General features: G+C 37.9%; 1 protein-coding gene across 2 annotated transcripts in view; it reads left to right on the forward strand.

Annotated features, from left to right (window-relative positions):
• The first annotated feature begins 18,024 nt into the window (after nt 1–18,024).
• LOC120860696 (oxidation resistance protein 1) overlaps nt 18,025–19,506 on the forward strand; it is a 459,170-nt gene continuing 457,688 nt past the window's right edge. For both annotated transcript variants that reach the window (XM_040236445.1, XM_040236447.1), the window contains exon 1: nt 18,025–18,112. The gene's annotated coding sequence lies outside the window, so the exon portion shown is untranslated. The remainder of the gene's footprint in view (nt 18,113–19,506) is intronic.

A 19,506-nucleotide genomic window follows, 5' to 3' on the forward strand; every position in this document is an offset into this window, starting at 1 on the left:
GAAATTTTAAAAGGCCTTTTGCTCGTGAAATATGACAGTTTGCAAAAGCCTTTTCTTCTTCCATTTACCTTTCAATGAGCAAACTTATCTTCCTAACCAAAAAAAAAAAAAAAAATGCATTAAGAAGCAGCTGCAGCCATTTCCCCTTAGGCAATATGCTGGGGGAATATTTGAGAGGATAACTCCCTAAAGATAAATGGGCTCCTTGGTAGCCTCGGGCAGGAAGAATCAAGGCAAATCGTTTATCTTATACTCTGGGCACTTCTGTGGATGGGCTTGTTAGCCCAATTTAAAAATCAGTGGAGCTCTTGATGAGGAATACTTGCTTATCTGCAGTATTTCACATCCCAGTTGTTGAAGTTTTGCAGGGAGTTCCTCTGCAAGGTCGTTATGGTTTTTTTGTTTTTTGTTTTAATTTCCAAGTTTGAGGCAATTTGAGAGGTACCTTCTTGGGATCTGGAGTAAGACTGAGAAGCTGAGTGAAGCTTCACTCTGTAAATCTCTTCCTGTTTGTCAGAAGATTTTCTCTTAGGCTGTAGGGCTCGGAGCAATAGTAACTATTATTGACATGTGATGACCCAGTCATATCATACTTGACTTAAAATCCTCTCTGAGACTGTGCTCATGCTCTTGGACTTGATCATGTTCTCGGACTCTCCTCTTCACTGAACCTCTCTACTTTGCCCCTCCCTCCCTACAGATGTGTCTTCTTTTTCATCACGCACGTCTGCCTTTAGGATCTCCTTGTCCTGGACTGAGGTTTCTGCAAATATTTATTTCTCTCCTTTACCTCTGATGAGCCCACAAAGAAAAGACAGCAGAAATCCTCAGAAGGGGAGAAGTGGGAATGTTTATGAAAACTAATGTTTTAACTTGTCCCATGATTCTGCTGCCTTTCCCATAGTGATGCCAATTGGATATGCCCTTTCATTTGGAATTCAGGGCAAAATAGATAATATTTTATCAGTTAAACATCTACAGAGCATCTCCTTGTTTCCACAAGTACTTTCTTGGTGATGAGTATGAAATCACTGTTTTTAACTCTTATTCTTTCTTTCTCTCTCTCTTTTTTCTATTTTTCTTCTCCCCTGTCATTCTTGACAACAGTTATTATTTTGCTTACAGCTTTGACAGAGGGAAATGTTGATTAATAATGTCTAAGACTTAGTAACATAAGTCTATAGTATAATACTTCATGTGACAAGAATGAAATTCCTTCAAATCTAGGATTTGTTTTACCTCTTCAAATTACATGTTGAAAACAGTAATATTTAGGTAGAACGGCCTTTGAAATCACAGTTTACAAAAACAGCTTGTAAAAATTTTGTTTGTTGGGAGAAAGACCAGTGGGTTTACATACATTTTTTCCCATATTAATGTTTTCAGTTGATTATTCATGTTTCAAAGAAAAAAGTTTAATAGATCTGATAGGTTTTATTTTTTGAAGCATATTTTTTTTTCTCCCTCAGTTAATGAAAGAAGTATTTACAGTGAGGAGGGTTCTCTGAGAGTGGGCCTGTGAGTGGCAGTGATGTAGGTAGCAGGGGGAGCAGGTGAGAAACAGAAGTTGGGTGGATGTTGAGGTTGGGGATGGGGTTCTGGGAAGGGCACTGATGGCCTGAGCAAACCTGTTGTTGCTAAGTTGTGTCTGACTCTGTGACCCCATAAGCTGCAGCCCACCAGGCTTCCCTGTCCTTCTAGAGTTTGCTCAGAGTCATGTCCACTGAGTTGGTGATGCCATCCAACCATCTCATCCTCTGTCGCCCCTCCTCTCCTCTTGCCCTCAATATTTCCCAGCATCAGGGTCTTTTTCAATGAGTCAGCTCTTCACATCAGATAGCCAAAGTATTGGAGCTTTAGCTTGAGCCCTTCCAGTGAATATTCAGGGTTAATTTCCTTTAGGATTGACTGGTTTGATCTCCTTGCTGTCCAAGGGATTCTCAAGAGTCTTTTCCAGTACCACAATTTAAAAGCATCAGTTCTTCAAGTGCTCACCCTTCTTTATGGTCCACAGTTGTGAATGTGCCTGGTGGTGAAAGTAAAGTCCGATGCTGTAAAGAACAGTATTGCATAGGAACCTGGAATGTTAGGTCCATGAATCAAGGTAAACTGGATGTGGTCAAGCAGGAGATGGCAAAAGTGAACAAGTACATTTTAGGAATCAGTGAACTAAAGTGGATGGGAATGGGTGAATTTAATTCAGATGACAAAGCAAACCCTGGATATTATTCAATACAATGCAAAGCCTTTTTCCAACTTATAAATGACATTAAGATTGTTTTGAAAAGATGTTTGGTGAGCAGTGGGAAGAGTGATGAGGCAGAAGAGGAAATCAGAGTGCAGCCTCACACAGGCTTTCCCCACAAACCAAAGGCACAGACCCCAAATTCTACCCCAGAGTTCATTTGAAATGACATTCAAAGTTGCCTTCAGCACCCCTAACAAGGGGTTATTTTCTAACATGATGATTTATGCTACAATTGTGAAATAATCAACTCTCATTCAGAGCTACCAACTATCTCTTGGGTTTAATGTTGAAAAAAATTTGAGGTTAACCTTTTGTAGAGAAGCCCTAGATTATTACTTGGAAAGCAAATTTGTTAAAGCACCTCTTTATGTAACGTTATTTATCTTCAGTATGCAAATAAAAATCGAACAGAAACAAAGCCTTATTATATGAAAGAACAGCATGTGATACAAGGAAAGGACCAAAGGCTGGGAGCCAGGATGCCTGAATTCTAGCTCGGCCGTCCCCATTCCCAGCGAGAATGGCACTGCTTTTATTCATTTTGTGTACTGAATTTCAGTGTCATGTTTTATTTGAAAAGAAGGTTTTATACCAACAAAGAGGAAAAAAGCTTTAGAAACCCTTGTATGCCGTGTCCTGGGTTTGTCCTTGGGTACAGGGACATTTCCTTTCTGTTTTCAGAGCACCTGGTGCTTTCTGTTGACATCAGCCACCCTCTGTCCCCCATGCTGAGCTCACCTGTCCTGAGTGATGATCAGCATGGGAGGAACTCTCTTTAAGTGTTTTACCTGTGGATTATCTCATTAATGGGTAAACTTTTTCTGTAGAGGGCCAGATGGTAAATATTTTAGGCTTTGGGAGCCATAAGGACTCTTTTGGTTTATCTCTGCTGATACAGTACAAAAGAAGCCATGAGATGGTGTGTATTGTGTTTGAATAAAACTCACACAATGTAAGATAAAAGAAATATAATCCACATCTTTTAACTTTCAAATCTGGTGGGTTTTCTATAATTCCTTCTGCGGCCTCCTGAACTATAAAAAATGCATTTATCATCCCAAAGTGGATAACAGACCTTTTAGGAAAAGAATAAAAGTAGTAAAAGAGGAGGTAGACTTTGGAGAGAATTTTAAAACTTTTTTAGTTCATTAGAAATTTTCCCCTCAGGAGAATAATGCATTTTCTTAATGTTGTTTAGCTGTTAATGAATTTTCATGGAATGTATTCTGCTAATGATGTAAACACACACTAATATCTTTGCTTCATTAATATTTCCCTGTAGAATTAATCTGTATGTGTTTTTCTTTATTTGCACATTTTTCCTGCAGAGGACCTACTACCTATAGGAGACAATATAGCATGATGTTGCAGTGGTTAAGAGTCCTAAGGCTGAAAACAGATTCCCTGGTTTTGACCGCCAACTTTGGCATTTATCTTTACCAAATTTCTAAACTTCTCTATTCTTCAGTTTTCTCAGCTGTACAGTGGATATGATAATAGCATCTATAACAGGGTTGCTGTGAAGATTCTGTGAGCTAATACAGGACAGCCCCGGCTGTGTATATGCTGGTTACTCTCATTCATGTTCGGGCAATGTTATCCAATATCACTATTTCTGTTAATGCACATCAACTCTTGAATCACTCTGAAATTTACCAATCACATTTCTTTTTCCTGATTTATGTTTTTCATTTGGATCTGAGTGTTTTAGGAAGATGCCCATATAGAGAAAACCTCAAAATATATTCAAATATATAATTTCTTTAAAGGTGAAAGCATTTCTATAGAAGAATGAATTTTATTGATGTCATCTATCACAATTCCTATTTGCTGCTTATGAAATAAAGGAAGAGAAGAGAGGTGTGCACAGCCAGCAGTCATCATCAATATGACTGATTTTGTATCAGTAGAGTATGCTTCTACAGTTAGATCATAGATGGAAATTAAGAGATCTGAGTTAGATTGTATGTCTTTGATCAAATCACATAACTTCTGTGAGCTCCCTTCCTCAATGGGCTAAATTTAAGATCCTTTTCAACAGTAAAAATCTGTCCCTAGTATTTTTAGGAACATAAAATCACCCTCAATATTAGTACACTCAGTTCAGTTCAGTAGCTCACTTGTGTCTGACTCTTTGCGACCCCATGAATCGCAGCGCACCAGGCCTCCCTGTCCATCACCAACTCCTGGAGTTCACTCACTCACGTCCATCGAGTCTGTGATGCCATCCAGCCATCTCATCCTCAGTCGTCCCCTTCTCCTCCTGCCCTCAATCCCTCCCAGCATCAGAGTCTTTTCCAATGAGTCAACTCTTCGCATGAGGTGGCCAAAGTACTGGAGTTTCAGCTTTAGCATCATTCCTTCCAAAGAACACCCAGTGCTGATCTCCTTTGGGATGGACTGGTTGGATCTCCTTGCAGTCCAAGGGACTCTCAGAGTCTTCTCCAACACCACACTTCAAAAGCATCAATTCTTTGGCACTCAGCCTTCTTCACAGTCCAACTCTCACATCCATACATGACCACTGGAAAAACCATAGCCTTGACTAGACGGACCTTGATCAGCAAAGTAATGTCTCTGCTTTTGAATATGCTATCTAGGTTGGTCATAACTTTTCTTCCAAGGAGTAAGCATCTTTTAATTTCATGGCTGCAGTCACCATCTGCAGTGATTTTGGAGCCCCCAAAAATAAAGTCTGACACTGTTTCCACTGTTTCCCCATCTATTTCCCATGAAGTGATGGGACCGGATGCCGTGATCTTCGTTTTCTGAATGTTGAGCTTTAAGCCAACTTTTTCACTCTCCTCTTTCGCTTTCATCAAGAGGCTTTTTAGTTCCTCTTCACTTTCTACCATAAGGGTGGTGTCATCTGCATATCTGAGGTTATTGATATTTCTCCTGGCAATCTTGATTCCAACTTGTGTTTCTTCCAGTCCAGCGTTTCTCATGATGTACTCTGCATAGAAGTTAAATAAGCAGGGTGACAGTATACAGCCTTGACATGCTCCTTTTCCTATTTGGAACCAATCTGTTGTTCCATGTCCAGTTTGAACTGTTGCTTCCTGACCTGCATACAGATTTCTCAAGAGGCAGATCAGGTGGTCCAGTATTCCCATCTCTTTCAGAATTTTCCACAGTTGATTGTGATCCACACAGTCAAAGGCTTTGGCATAGTCAATAAAGCAGAAATAGATGTTTTTCTGGAACTCTCTTGCTTTTTCCATGATCCAGCGGATGTTGGCAATTGGATCTCTGGTTCCTCTGCCTTTTCTAAATCCAGCTTGAACATCGGGAAGTTCACGGTTCATGTACTGCTGAAGCCTGGCTTGGAGAATTTTAAGCATTACTTTCCTGGCATGTGAGATGAGTGCAATTGTGCAGTAGTTTGAGCATTCTTTGGCATTGCCTTTCTTTGGGATTGGAATGAAAACTGACCTTTTCCAGTCCCGTGGCCACTGCTGAGTTTTCCAAATTTGCTGGCATATTGAGTGCAGCACTTTCACAGCATCATCTTTCAGGATTTGAAATAGCTCAACTGGAATTCCATCACCTCCACTAGCTTTGTTCGTAGTGATGCTTTCTAAGGCCCACTTGACTTCACATTCCAGGATGTCTGGCTCTAGGTGAGTGATCACATCATCATGATTATCTGGGTCGTGAAGATATTTTTTGTACAGTTCTTCTGGGTATTCTTGCCACCTCTTCTTAATATCTTCTGCTTCTGTTAGGTCCATACCATTTCTGTCCTTTATCGAGCCCATCTTTGCATGAAATGTTCCCTTGCTATCTCTAATTTTCTTGAAGAGATCTCTAGTCTTTCCCATTCTGTTCCTCTATTTCTTTGCATTGATCACTGAAGAAGGCTTTCTTATCTCTTCTTGCTATTCTTTGGAACTCTGCATTCAGATGCTTCTATCTTTCCTTTTCTCCTTTGCTTTTCACCTCTCTTCTTTTCACAGCTATTTGTAAGGCCTCCCCAGACAGCCATTTTGCTTTTTTGCATTCCTTTTCCATGGGGATGGTCTTGATCCCTGTCTCCTGCACAATGTCACGAACCTCATTCCATAGTTCATCAGGCACTCTATCTATCAGATCTAGGCCCTTAAATCTATTTCTCACTTCCACTGTATAAGGGATTTGATTTAGGTCATACCTGAATGGTCTAGTGGTTTTCCCTACTTTCTTTAATTTAAGTCTGAATTTGGCAATAAGGAGTTCATGATCTGAGCCACAGTCAGCTCCTGGTTTTGTTTTTGTTGACTGTATAGAGCTTCTCCATCTTTGGCTGCAAAGAATATAATCAATCTGATTTTGGTGTTGACCATCTGGTGATTTCCATGTGTAGAGTCTTCTCTTGTGTTGTTGGAAGAGGGTGTTTGCTATGACCAGTGCATTTTCTTAGTGGATACTAAATGGTAAGATGAAATCATAGAAACTTGAATGCTTTTTGCAAAGAACCTGTAGAATAATGCTTGCTTTATCTAGTGATATATTTTGGACTCTGAGTCAATCTCTCTTTTTTATACCAACTTGCCATTAAACTTGGTATATACAGATAATTCGTATGGCCAATTAAATGTTGAGGAGGGAAAATAACCATCTCCTGCTAGTGTGTGTTCACTTGGCTAGTGGGGGAAACACTTGCCTTCCTTTTGATACTTGTTTTTCAGTTCAGCATACAAATGAATTAAAGGTCTCTAATGTAACCATCTTGTTGAATTGTAAAGTATGAAAGTGTTTGATTAGTATTATATTGAAATTGCCAGTAAGTATCTGAATTAAGTTCAGTATAAGAGGTTTTATTGAAATGTCCAGCTAGGTGTAGCATCGGATATACATTATTTGTTAACATTTTATAATTATCTGTTGGGGGGAGTAAAATTTTCATAGGTCAAAAGATCAATGAATCATAGAAAAAGATAAGACAATATACAATTTAGTGGCAAAGAAGAGGAAAATCAAAGAGCGCTGGATGAGGAAAGGTTTCCTGGGTTTAATAAGACTCAACCATGGCTTTAAAAGGTGTGTTAGCAATCTCCAAGACTACCTTCAGGCTTGATGATTCACTAGATGGAATCACAAGATTCAGAAGTTGTCATATTCATGGTTATGAACAATAAGAAGTCAATCAAAAACTGTAACAAAATAAAAAAATTGAAATACACGATGCATACTTCCCTGGTGGCTCAGGCGGTAGAGAATCTCCCTGTACTGCGGGAGACTTGGGTTCTATCCCTGGGTCAGGAAGATCCCCTGGAGAAAGGAATGGCTACCCACTCCAGTATTCTTGCCTGGAAAATCCCATGAACAGAGGAGCCTCCCAGGCTGTGGTCCATGGGATCCCAAAGAGTCAAACATGGTTGAGCAACTAACTAACAAATACATAAGCAAAACAGATGGAATAAGTGTAGTGATTCCGTTCCTTTTTTAATGTTTTAATGTTGTATTCACAAAGCAAACTGTACTTTCAGATTACTCCTTTTTACTCTGTTTTAATTACTTATGATATGATTGTAGGTTCCATCTTGGCCTTTCAAGATTTGTGTGGTTGATCACGGGCACGCAACTTTCTAGTCTGTCTTTTTTACCTGATCAAAGAGAGTCTTTGAAGTTTTAAATCTGTGATTACAAGTGAAGAATTTTATTAATCAATAGAATAATTATATTTATTAATTCTAATAATTCTGTTAAGCAATCAAATTATTTTTCCAAGTCCTTAAGCCGTTTTGACAATGTACTACTTATTTGTTAAAATGTTTTCTAGTACCTGAAAAATCAGAATGGTATTGTATCAGGTTGGCCTAAAGTGTTGCATAAGATCAGTGTTAGGATAGTCTGCTTAGATAAATTTTATCGTGTTTATTTGGATATTAAAAAGCATTGCCTGCAGTATAATCCCAATAAGATAAGAAAAAGGGTAAGAAAAATAAATTTAAATTTAATGTTGCTCATATTTTCTGACCTAAATTCCACCCCTGGAAAGACAAGCAGGTTCTTCCTCTTGTCAGTGAAGATAGAACAATAGTCAAGTTACCAGGTGATTTTTGCTTCTGATTAGAAAATTTTAATTTAAGCCCAGGGATCTTTTTCAATAGTTTCCTCCCTGTTCTCCACTTTAATCTTTTCCAAGAGGATCATTATTATTTCGAGGGTTTCTTCTTATAACACATTTATGTACATCTGTGTTCTTCTCTTTTGAGATCAGATCTTTATTTCTGAGCAACCTTGGCTGTTTGTTTTATTTGGAAAAAATCAGAAACCTGGATATTTAAGAAGACATTTTCTATCGTCTTCTAACACCACTTCTCTTTTCCTCAACTTCAGGCCTCCTGAACTCTGCAGTCAGTGTAATTTGGTTTCTACACCCTCAAGTGGACAAACTGGGGTTTCTGTTTCTCATCAGAGAGATCGTTTCCGTTTATATCAACCCTCCTTCTCTCCTCTATTCAGTATGCAGTCTTGGACAAAACAATGCTCTTGTTGCTTCTGTGAACTGATGGAGAGAGCTCTGTTAGTGTTCCTTCTACTGAGCTGCTAGCCTGTCAAGAATGCTAACTTTAAAAGTCGCATTAGCTGACTCCACCATATTACTGAAAATATGAGTCTTGGAGTCACTGTCTATGCCATTATTTCACAGAAATTACCTCTTTCCCTCCCCGTCTTCTCCCTCTCCACCTCTCTTTTCTATCTCCCTTCTTTTTCCTCATCTGACTTGTTGGGTCTCATTTGAAGAAAAAAAGAGATTACATACTGAGGAATAGGGGACTTATTTGTTTTCAAACCAGTATCCTCTGGGCCTAGGTGTTTTCTTTGGGCTCAAATTATGTACAGTTTTCCTTTTATGTACAATTATCAGTTTTACTAATTAAAGTACATTTTGGTAATTATAAGTTATGTTACAAACTAGAGGGCTGTATATGGTGTTTATTTTCATTCAACGTTGTCATAGTCAACTTTTCAATTATTTATTAAACAAATGTCTATTAAATACCTTTAATACTTCTCTAAGTGCTTGGACAAAAGTATATCCCTGTGCGTTTTTGTGAGAGAGGGAATAGAGAATAAACAAACATAATAAAAATTTCCATTTATGATGAAAATATTTATTTGCCTATGGTAATAATTTCAAAAATAAAGTGTCCTTTATAGAAGTTTTCTCTTATATCTAATCACCAGATTATTTTTTAATGTGCTATATATTCAGTTTTAGTGCAGGACCTACATTGATCGACTCACTATTCTCTCTGTTTTTATCATATATTTAGTTCATTCACATTGAACTACATTGTGGAGAATAAAAATACAGAGAGCAATTTTATGTCCTCTTAAAAATTATAGCTTGAACTAGAAAGAGGTTACTTCTTGCTCCTACTCTTTGATTTCATCTTAATTTCAAAACTAATTTCATGCTTTTAAATGTTAAAGTACTATAAGGGTTTTCAACTTCCTGTCTTTAATTCTACCATTATCTGTTACCTACCATGCTAATTTCTTTCCTGATTAATCGGGACTACAAGAGACACCAGAACAGAAAAGCAGAGGTCAGAATGCTTACCAAATGATGTTCTGATATAATGCATAATTCATGAAATGTTATATTCACTCATATTTTCCATTGTGCTCAACTGAAAATGTGCCTTGCTAAATGCAACTCTTTACATTGTTTTAAATGTTGAGATCTACTAGCTTTTTCCTGTTAGCTTTCATCATAAATGATTCTTCAAAAAAAGGATCCTTGTGGTTTTCTCTCTTAAGGTTCTCCAAAGTTGGTTACTCAGTGCCAAAGGAATGATAAATATCAGTTCATAATTCAAGTTAATCTACTGATAATGAGTTTATTTCATTATATAATATAGTTATTTTTAACCAATATTCTATTATTTTGTGTTTTCAAAGAGGAAGCTAATTTATTGCTGTTCTTGCATTGGTAATCAGGACTCTCAGCTGCAAGTGGCAGAAATTCAAATCAAATTAGCTTAACTGAGAAAGGAATGGGAAAGGTAAAGGTGGTGGTAGTGATTCAAGCATGGTACAGCCAGGGCTTCACCCAATAGCACGAATATCCTGGATGCATGCGTGTCTCTCTCACCTTTACTCACTTCTTACTTTGACATCCATTTTTGAGTAACAGGTGGCAACAGAGATGGTCCTTAGTTCCAGGCCTCATAGTTCACATTTACAGAGAAAAGACTATGATTCTCTTCCCCCTGATGTTTATAATTTCTTCAGAAGGGTTATATTTGGCCATTCTCTCCACGTGCATACCCTTGGATAAGTTTGCCTCCCAAAGGATGAGAAGCTCTGATTAATATGAGTTGAGTGTCTTACTGAGCGGGGAAAGAGGAACTGGCCTGGCTAGGGGACAGGAGGTTCTTACACAGGAGGACAAGGTGACCAGCAGTAACAGACTCCCATGTCCAGTTCGGGTCTTTGTGATGCCAGGCGTCAATCTGGGAGTGCACATAACAAATCTCTCAACTAACAGTTCTTCAGGTCAGTTACTTAAATTTTAAAATATCTTCAAAGTGATCTAAATCTCTAGGAATCATGGGCAGCTCAGATATGATTCTCCAAATGTCAGAGCATGTTTTCCCCTCCATTCAAATCACTGCTGGGACTTACCTGGTGGTCCAGTGTTTCAGAATCTGCCTTGCAATGCAGGGGATGGGAGTTTGATCCTTGGTTGGGAAACTAAGACATGCTGCGGAGCAACTGAGCCCACAGACCACTGCTACTGAGCCCACATGCTTTGGAGCCCGAGTGCCCCAACTAGAGGGGTCCGTGCACTGCAACAAAAGCTCCTGCATGCTGCAGCTAAGACCCACAGAAACTAAAGAAATCAAGAAATACATAAAATATTTTTAAAAATCACTCCACAGTTAATCATGCTGCCTATTCAGAACTAAAGAATATAAACAGACTACATTGGAGTAATGTGTGTATCGTGTTTGTGTTCTATCAGGTAGCATTCTTCAGAGTGGGGACAGGCTGCAGTCCATGGAACTGCAGAGTCAGACACAAGAAAGAAGCAAAACTTGTTTTTCTACACAAGGCCCTTTATTTTAGGCATAGACTTTGGGATCTTGGAATGAGTGAAGTCTCTCAGTTGTGTCCGACTCTTTGTGACCCCATGGACTGTAGGAACCTACCATGCTCCTTTGTCCATGGGATTCTCCAGGCAAGAGTACTGGGGTGGGTTGCCATTTCCTTCTCCAGAGGATCTTCCCGACCCAGGGATCGAACCCGGGTCTCCCACATGGTAGGCAGACACTTTATCGTCTGAGCTACCTGGAATCTTGGAGTCACAGTCAAATCATAGTTCTGCTTATTAACTGGGTAACACAGGTATCCGTTTACACACCTTCTTTATTTCTCAGCCTCCTCATCTATAATCGGGTGATCAAAATAAGGTCTGCTTTTATAGACTTGTTTTGCAACGATTAAATGAGAAAAAAATATATCTGGCATTTACCACAGCAGCTGGCATATAGTTAGATTTTTATTGAGGTATAGTTGACATACAATATTACATTAGTTTTAGGTGTATAACATAGTGATTTGCCATTTGTGTATGTTGTGAAATAATCACTACAATAAGTCTAGATACCGTCTGTCACTGTACAAAGTTAATACAATATTATTGACTCTGTTCTCTATGCTGTACTTAAAATCCCCATGACATTTATTTTATAGCTAAGACTGTGTACCTCTTAATCCTCTTCATCCATTTCACTCCCTCCATCATCCTCCCCTCTGGCAACCACCAGTCTGTTCTCTGTATCTATGAGTTTTGTTTTATTTTGCCTGAGTTTTCTTTATTTATTTATTTATTTATTGTTTCTTTTGTTTTTTAGATCCCACTTATAAGTGAAATCATGTAGTATTTGTCTTTCTCTGATTTACTTAGCATTATACCCACAAAGTCCACCGATGTAGTCCGACATGGCAAGATTTCATACTTTTTTGTGACTTAGAGTCCCATTGCATGGACTCCACATCTTTATCTATTCATCCACTGATAGACACCTAGGTTGTTTCCACATCTTGGCTATTGTAAATAATGCTACAATGAATACAGGGTGCATATATCTTTTTGAGTTAGTGTTTTCATTTTCTTCAGATAGATACCTAGTAGGAGAATTGCTTGACCATTTGGTAGATCTATTTTTAATTCTTTGAGAAACCTCCATACTGTGTTCCATAGTAGCTACACCAAGCTGTTATCAAGAAGGACAAGAAATAACAAATGTTGGCAAGGATATAGAGAAAAGGGAACCCTTTTGCACTGTTGGCATCTAGTTCGTCCTTAATAAGTATTGGCCACACTATGAATTCTATCTCTGTTCCTAGCCTCATCTTTGGTCCATTCCCCTATATCTGCCCTGTGATTTAGTCACAGACTTATTTCCTGAGTTGCCATTCTGTTTTATAAATCTTGGCCTTTATACATTCTGCTTCCTCTGTTTCCCCAAGGTTGAGTGATTAAAGATTAGTATTATGTCTTACTTGGAGCTCCAGTTCTTAATACAATGCCAGGCACCTTTTTGAAGACTTGTAAGAAATAATGTTGAATGAGGACAGCTGTTCATTCCTGAAAATAAAATTAGCTCCTTCAAGTATTAGTATTTGCTTTCAGTTTGGCATTATAGTTGGGTAAGGTAGAAGCCTCTGGAAAAAAAACTACTTCACCCTAGATAGCCAAGTGTTGTGGAATAGGTTCTTTGGGCTAAGTCAGTGATTTTTTTTTTTAAATCACAACCCTTCTCAACTATCTCTGACCAAACTATCTGTTACAACAGACAGACACTTAACATTTGATACCCTAAAAAGGGAAAATATGCTCATTTATGAAATTAAAAGGGAAAAGAAGATAATCGTCTCATGGGTAAAAGTTCTCTGAATGTGCTTTGGTTACCTGATAAGTAGCATTAAGACTTGCCTATGGCTTAGTCTCTCAAGACCCCACCTTTGCTGCTTGGGAGCAAATCATACTGAACCAGCATGATTCCGTATAAGTGCAGGTGACTCCTGTTGACGTCACTGGGCTGTGTCATCAAGGTATGAAGAGCTAGTGGCACTTTTATTTGATCAGTTTTGAAGCATTCAACCAAAGTGATTGGATCACACAGTAAAATACAGTAGAAACATTTCTACTACAAAAATATGTGGTTGTTTCTGGCAACTTTTTCTGAGGACTCAGAAAAAATAATAATTCTCTGATCTCCAGAAGCTAATTTTGTTAAGTGGTAACTGGCTGGTTTTAAAAATGTTAGTTAAAGAGGGAAAAGTATGAAGTACAAGAGGAACTAAGTTTCACTGTAAATATCTCTTAGACTTTGAAGTTGCTTTATTTGCATATTGCTGTGATTTAGTGTTGGTGAGTTGCTCAGAATCACAGAAGTACAATAACTAACTGTCTTGTTCAAGACCTACTTGTTATTTGTCTGTTTATGAACTGCTACTCCAATATTATTTACTCTACTTTATAAATATTTAAGTTCATTTTAACTTTGATCTTCAAGTAAACAAACATTTCATCCGGTGACCAAAAAAAAAAAGTAGTATATTCTAATTGTCTAATATCAACAAAACATTTTAAAGTTATCTTTTTACAGATATGGTTAGGTATTTTCCATTTGTTGATTGAAATGAAATATTTGAAAAATTGCTTCAAATGTTTTTCACAAGTAAAAATTTTGTCACCATAGATTAACTTGTCATGGAAACACTTATACAAATACATTTTTCTTTACTAATTCATTGCAATTACAGTATCTTAGATGCATTTTAGAATTAAGTTATAAAATTATGTTAAACATATCTTGTATTAGCTTTTTAATAAAGCTATAATGTAATAAGTGATGGCTTTGAAGTTATTTGTGAGAATTACAGAAAGAATGTCTCTAATTTCCATTTGGACAGCATTTTATTCTTTGTAATTTGTGATAGGAAACACTACATAAATATCGTTAACGGAATACTTTGGGCACCATTTGTTATATTTATTTCTTAGAAAGGATGGGGTGTGTGTACCACTCCTCTCCTTCAGTCCCAACTCCCCGTACAGTAATTTCTTTTCCTTCTTGTTTTCTCATAAAATAAATGACAACATTCTTTGGATTAGGGAATTTATAGAACCAAGTCATGTATTCAGGATTTGGGAAGCCAATATGGGAGGGTATCAAGGGAAAGTTTATGCTAAAGCTGAAACTCCAGTACTTTGGCCACCTCATGCGAAGAGTTGCCTCATTGGAAAAGACTCTGATGCTGGGAGGGATTGGGGGCAGGAGGAGAAGGGGACGACTGAGGATGAGATGGCTGGATGGCATCACGGACTCGATGGACGCGAGTCTGAGTGAACTCTGGGAGTTGGTGATGGACAGGGAGGCCTGGCGTGCTGCAATTCATGGGGTCGCAAAGAGTCGGACACGACTGAGCAACTGAACTGAACTGAATGTAATCTAAGTGACTCATCTGTGGTTTCGGGGTGGTATTGGACAATTCAAAACTTCATGCAAAGTAGCAAAATAACAGTGACTACCACATGGACGTGAGTCTGAGTGAACTCCGGGAGTTGGTGATGGACAGGGAGGCCTGGCGTGCTGCGATTCATGGGGTTGCAAAGAGTTGGACAGGACTAAGCGACTGAACTGAACTGAACAAGGGAAAGTTTAGGCTAACATGATAAATTAACAGCTTCAAAATTAGAGCTGTGCATATACTGTTTTAAGAATCTGTTTTTGTTGTATTTCTTCTTCTAGTTGGATATTTTTCCAGTTGGATCTCCACTTTTAAAAATATTATAGAAGAAAAACTGACACTTAAGATCTTGCCATGTTTATTTAAGAAACTTGCCACGCTTATCGTAACAAATTAATGTTTTTCATTCTGGTCCACGCTTCTATGTCAGTGCAGACTGGTAACTAACATTTCTTTGATTAAGCAGAGATCTGTGAATTGTACTGGGGGTAGCACTACTCTTGTTGCTCAGTGGTAAAGAATCTGCCTGTCAATGCAGGAGACGGGTTCAATCCCTGGGTTGGGAAGATCCCCTGAAGAAGAAAATGGCAACCTACTCCAGTATTCTTGCCTGGGAAATCCCATGAACAGGGGAGCCTGATGGGCTACGGTCCATGGGATCACAAGGAATCAATATGACTTAGCAACTGAACAACAACAACAGTCACTACCCTAAGTCACCTCCTGGGTCTGTATTTCATGTCTACTTGATATTTCTTTAACACGTTCTATATGCAATATCAGAGTTTCTGTGCTCTTTACCATTCTGCATGCAGTGTATTGGAATTAATTTGCATCTTGTTTTCTAGATGTCAGTAAGTTTCCATATAAAAAAGAGGAAATTTACCATACTTATCATAACAAATTAGATTTTTACTGATTCCTACATAATTTGTTGGTCAGAAATTGAGTGCATTTATAGTACAAGGGCTGATCATGGGAAAAGCCAAGAAAGATAAAATTGAGTTTTGGAGACTTGTACCTTATAATTGAGACTCAAACTTACCATGTCATGTCTGTGGAGTTTACATTTCCTTTGGCAACACATTGAATGTATTTTTAATCAAAATAAAATGTTTGCCATAAAATTCACCCCTTTAAAGTATAGAATCAGTAGTTTTTTAATATATTAAAAAAAACCAAAAAACTGTACAACCATCACTGCTAATTCCAGAACATTTGCATCATTCACAAAAGAAATTCCATACCTATTGGCAGTCACTTTCTGTTCTTTCCTGGTTCCTGGTAACTATAATCTGCTCTCTGTCACTGTGGATTTGTCTATTCTGGACATTTCATATAAATTGAATTGTACAACATGAGACTTCCTCTGTCTGTATCTTTTACTCAGCATAAAGTTTTCAAGGTTCATCTGGGTATGTCTCAGTACTTCCTTTCTTTTTGTGGCTGAGCAGTGTTCCTTTGTACGGTTGTATGGGTATGCTGCATTTTGTTTACCCTCTTCTCAGTTGATAGACATTTAACTTCCTTCCACTTTTGCCTATCATGAAAACAGTGCTGTGAACATTTGTTGTAAGTTTTTGTGTGAATCATGCTGTCAACGCTTTTGTATAAATACCTAGGAGTGGAATTGCTGGGTCATGTAGTAAAACTGTGTTTAAATTTTGGAGTAACTGTCCAACTGTTTTCCACGTTTTCACTTTTTCATCAACAAGATACGAGAGCTCCAATTTCTAAACATTCTCGCCAACATTTAAATGTGTTAATTGCCTCAATTTTAATTGGATGCATTTTTTTTTAATTGGTTGTAACAGTTCTTATATATTGTGAATGCTAAAGCCTAAACAGCTCTACTTTGTAAATATTTTCTCCTATTCTGTGGGGTATCTTTACATTTTCTTTGCAGTGCTCTTTGACATGCAAAAATTTTTTAATATTGAAAAATTTTAGCTTATTTTTGTTTTGCTTGCTTGTGTTTTAAGTGTTTACCTAACACTAAAAAAACTTTAGCTAACATCTTTTTTTGGAACATCATGCCTACCTTTCCCGTTTCATCTCACATCTCACCCTAGACACACAGACACACAGGCACACACATACCTTTTATGCCATACCCATTCCTAACCATGTCAACATGCCATGCTCTCTCAGTGACCTTGGCATATGTTTCTTCTGTCACTCAAAGTGCCTCAGTTGGCAGTTTTCGTAAACTCTGACTTGACCTTTAGGAAGCTCACCCAGACCTGCCTTTCCTCGACCTGACCCATGGCTGTATATCCTCCCCTTTCCTCTTCTAATCCCCAGGCATACAGTTACGTCATACTTTAGCTGCACGTTTTCGTCTCTGCCACCCACACTGCACCTTGAACTCCTTGCGATCAGGTCTTTCTTTGATTTCTGGTTATCCCAAACTGAACAGGGATCTGCAGTCAATACTGAGAAATATTTGAATGAATGCCTACTATTAGATTCAGACTGCCTTAGTCACCACCAGAATTAAAGGCTGCGTCTTTCACAAACTCTTTTCCATGGGCAGACATGGCAGTTTGGACCTTTTGTGTCTGTTCTCCTCCTTCACCTCATTGTGCCCACTTGGTTACAGTCTCTATGGCAGTCTATTCAGTGAAGTAATATTAAAGCATGTAATTTGAGCTAAATGATTTCCTGAATTATTTAGTTCCTCATCTGATTACGCACTAATTCTTGGGGTCAAGAATTAGAACTAGGTTCAGGATCTTTGATTTTTCTCTTAAAGACTGAGTTTTTACATAGGTAATTCAGATTCACAAGATATGAATAGAAAAGTTGACTTTAGCACCAATCCCATTTTCCTTAGACCCATTGGGAAGAAGGGAGGGGGTGAGGAAGGCTAGCGGAAAAGCAGGTGACAAGATCACAGTTTATGCAGGTCGGACAGGTGCACACTGACAGTGAGGACTAGGTATTATCTGGCATCCTCTGCATCCCCAAGGACACTGAGGTGTCCATTGTGTGCTGTTGGGAAGAAGAGCAGATGAGATGTGATGCGGGCATTCAGCAGTTCCAGTGGCAAAGTCAGAGACTGGGGGTGTTTCAGCAGGCTGCCCTGAATGATGGCTGTGAATTACTCCCTTGGGGGCAAGTGACCTACCTCCGGTCATTGAGGGATTTGGTTTCCCAGTCTAACTAACCCAGTGATTTCTGTTTAATATGTTTCACTTGTGGACTTGTGCCTGAATTCAAACCAACTCATTGAATCGCATTGTGTCCATCAGCTTTAACTAATTTAGAGCACGTTTTTATTTTTGCCAGGTTCCTCCTCCCTGCAGAGTCTTATTACTAACTGGATTTGGGAAGGGACACTGGCAAGGCCCACTACGTTGACTTCAGCTTCCTCTTCTGAAGGTATTTTATTCTTGGTGAACTCCTCTACAGTTCTTTGTAGGAAATGAAAACCAAATTGGAGAATTTTTGGCAGTGTCGAAGGCTGACAAAACTTCCTATTACTTCTTGTTATAAACATTAGGCTGGAATGACTCTTTAATGACCTGGGAATGTTGACATAAACCAATGGCTTATGCTGGCAACTGTCATTTAGGCAAAGAGCTTAATTCAAATGTTGTTAAGCAAATGTCTATAGCATAATGATAGGATATTATAAACCCTTCATAAGGAAAGCTGTATTTGTATTTTACAGATATGTTAACATTTAACATCCAGAAGCTATGCTTAGTCAATTTTTAAATTGAGAACAATCTCTGCATTATAAAGCATGACTTATTTAGTTTTCTAATTAACATAGAAGCACAGAGATAATTCATGAATATTCTTGCTGTTTCCTGATGAGATTTTAGTTATGATTTTTAAGTCCAAAATATCTCTATCAGATGTCATACTTAATGAATAAAAACAATTTGGAAGAAATTATTACTCTAAGAAAATAGTTTTCTAGTCCAGATGTGTTCTGTACATGATGTTGGCTTATTGACTGAAATAAGAAAACTGAAAGTAAGAGCTTATGTCACATGTGACAGCAACATAAACTGAGAAATAGAGAGGGGAGAAAAGTCAGTAAATGAAGAAAACTTAAAATTTCTTTCTCTAAATTATTTGTTGTGTATTTCAGCTACATATGCCAACATTTGTCGAAATTAGTTTTTTCAAGAATCCAAAACTTTTCTAAACACAGATTGTCACTGAAGCATAGGACATACCTAGTAGAATATTAAATACTTGATTTACTAATTTTTCTAAAAATAGGGAAGCAATATATTTGTGTGTGTGTGTGTGTCTCTGTGCAAAGCAGGAGAGACAGAAACAGAGAAAGGCAAGAAGAGAAATACAAAGTAAACTGTATTACTTACTATTAAAGCATGACTCATGACTATGGCCTTCTAAGTAATTAAATATCTGATGAACATATCGTCATATACCTAATAACTGGAATACAACAAAATACATTTAATGTTAATATTATATGAAATATAATTTCATATTTAGGGATTCAAATTTTATTAGTTATTCCAAAGAGCTTTATTAGCCCAATCCTAGAATTTTAAAACTTTTTACCTGAGGTAACAATGGTAATAAATGATAAAGATTATTGGAATAGTGCTTGACATTTTATGAACTAGTTCAGGCAGGTGACGTAGTTCATCTTCCGTGTTTTACAGATAGAGACAGAGGTTGCTGCTCCTTAAAGGAGTAGGGTCACACAGGTTTCTGATATCATCTTGGAGTAGAACCTGTCTCTGAACTTTGTAACGTTGTGCACATAGAAAACTTTCATTATGTAACAA

Source organism: Oryx dammah, unplaced genomic scaffold (genome assembly GCF_014754425.2).
Source record: "Oryx dammah isolate SB20612 unplaced genomic scaffold, SCBI_Odam_1.1 HiC_scaffold_11163, whole genome shotgun sequence".
NCBI lineage: Eukaryota > Metazoa > Chordata > Mammalia > Artiodactyla > Bovidae > Oryx > Oryx dammah.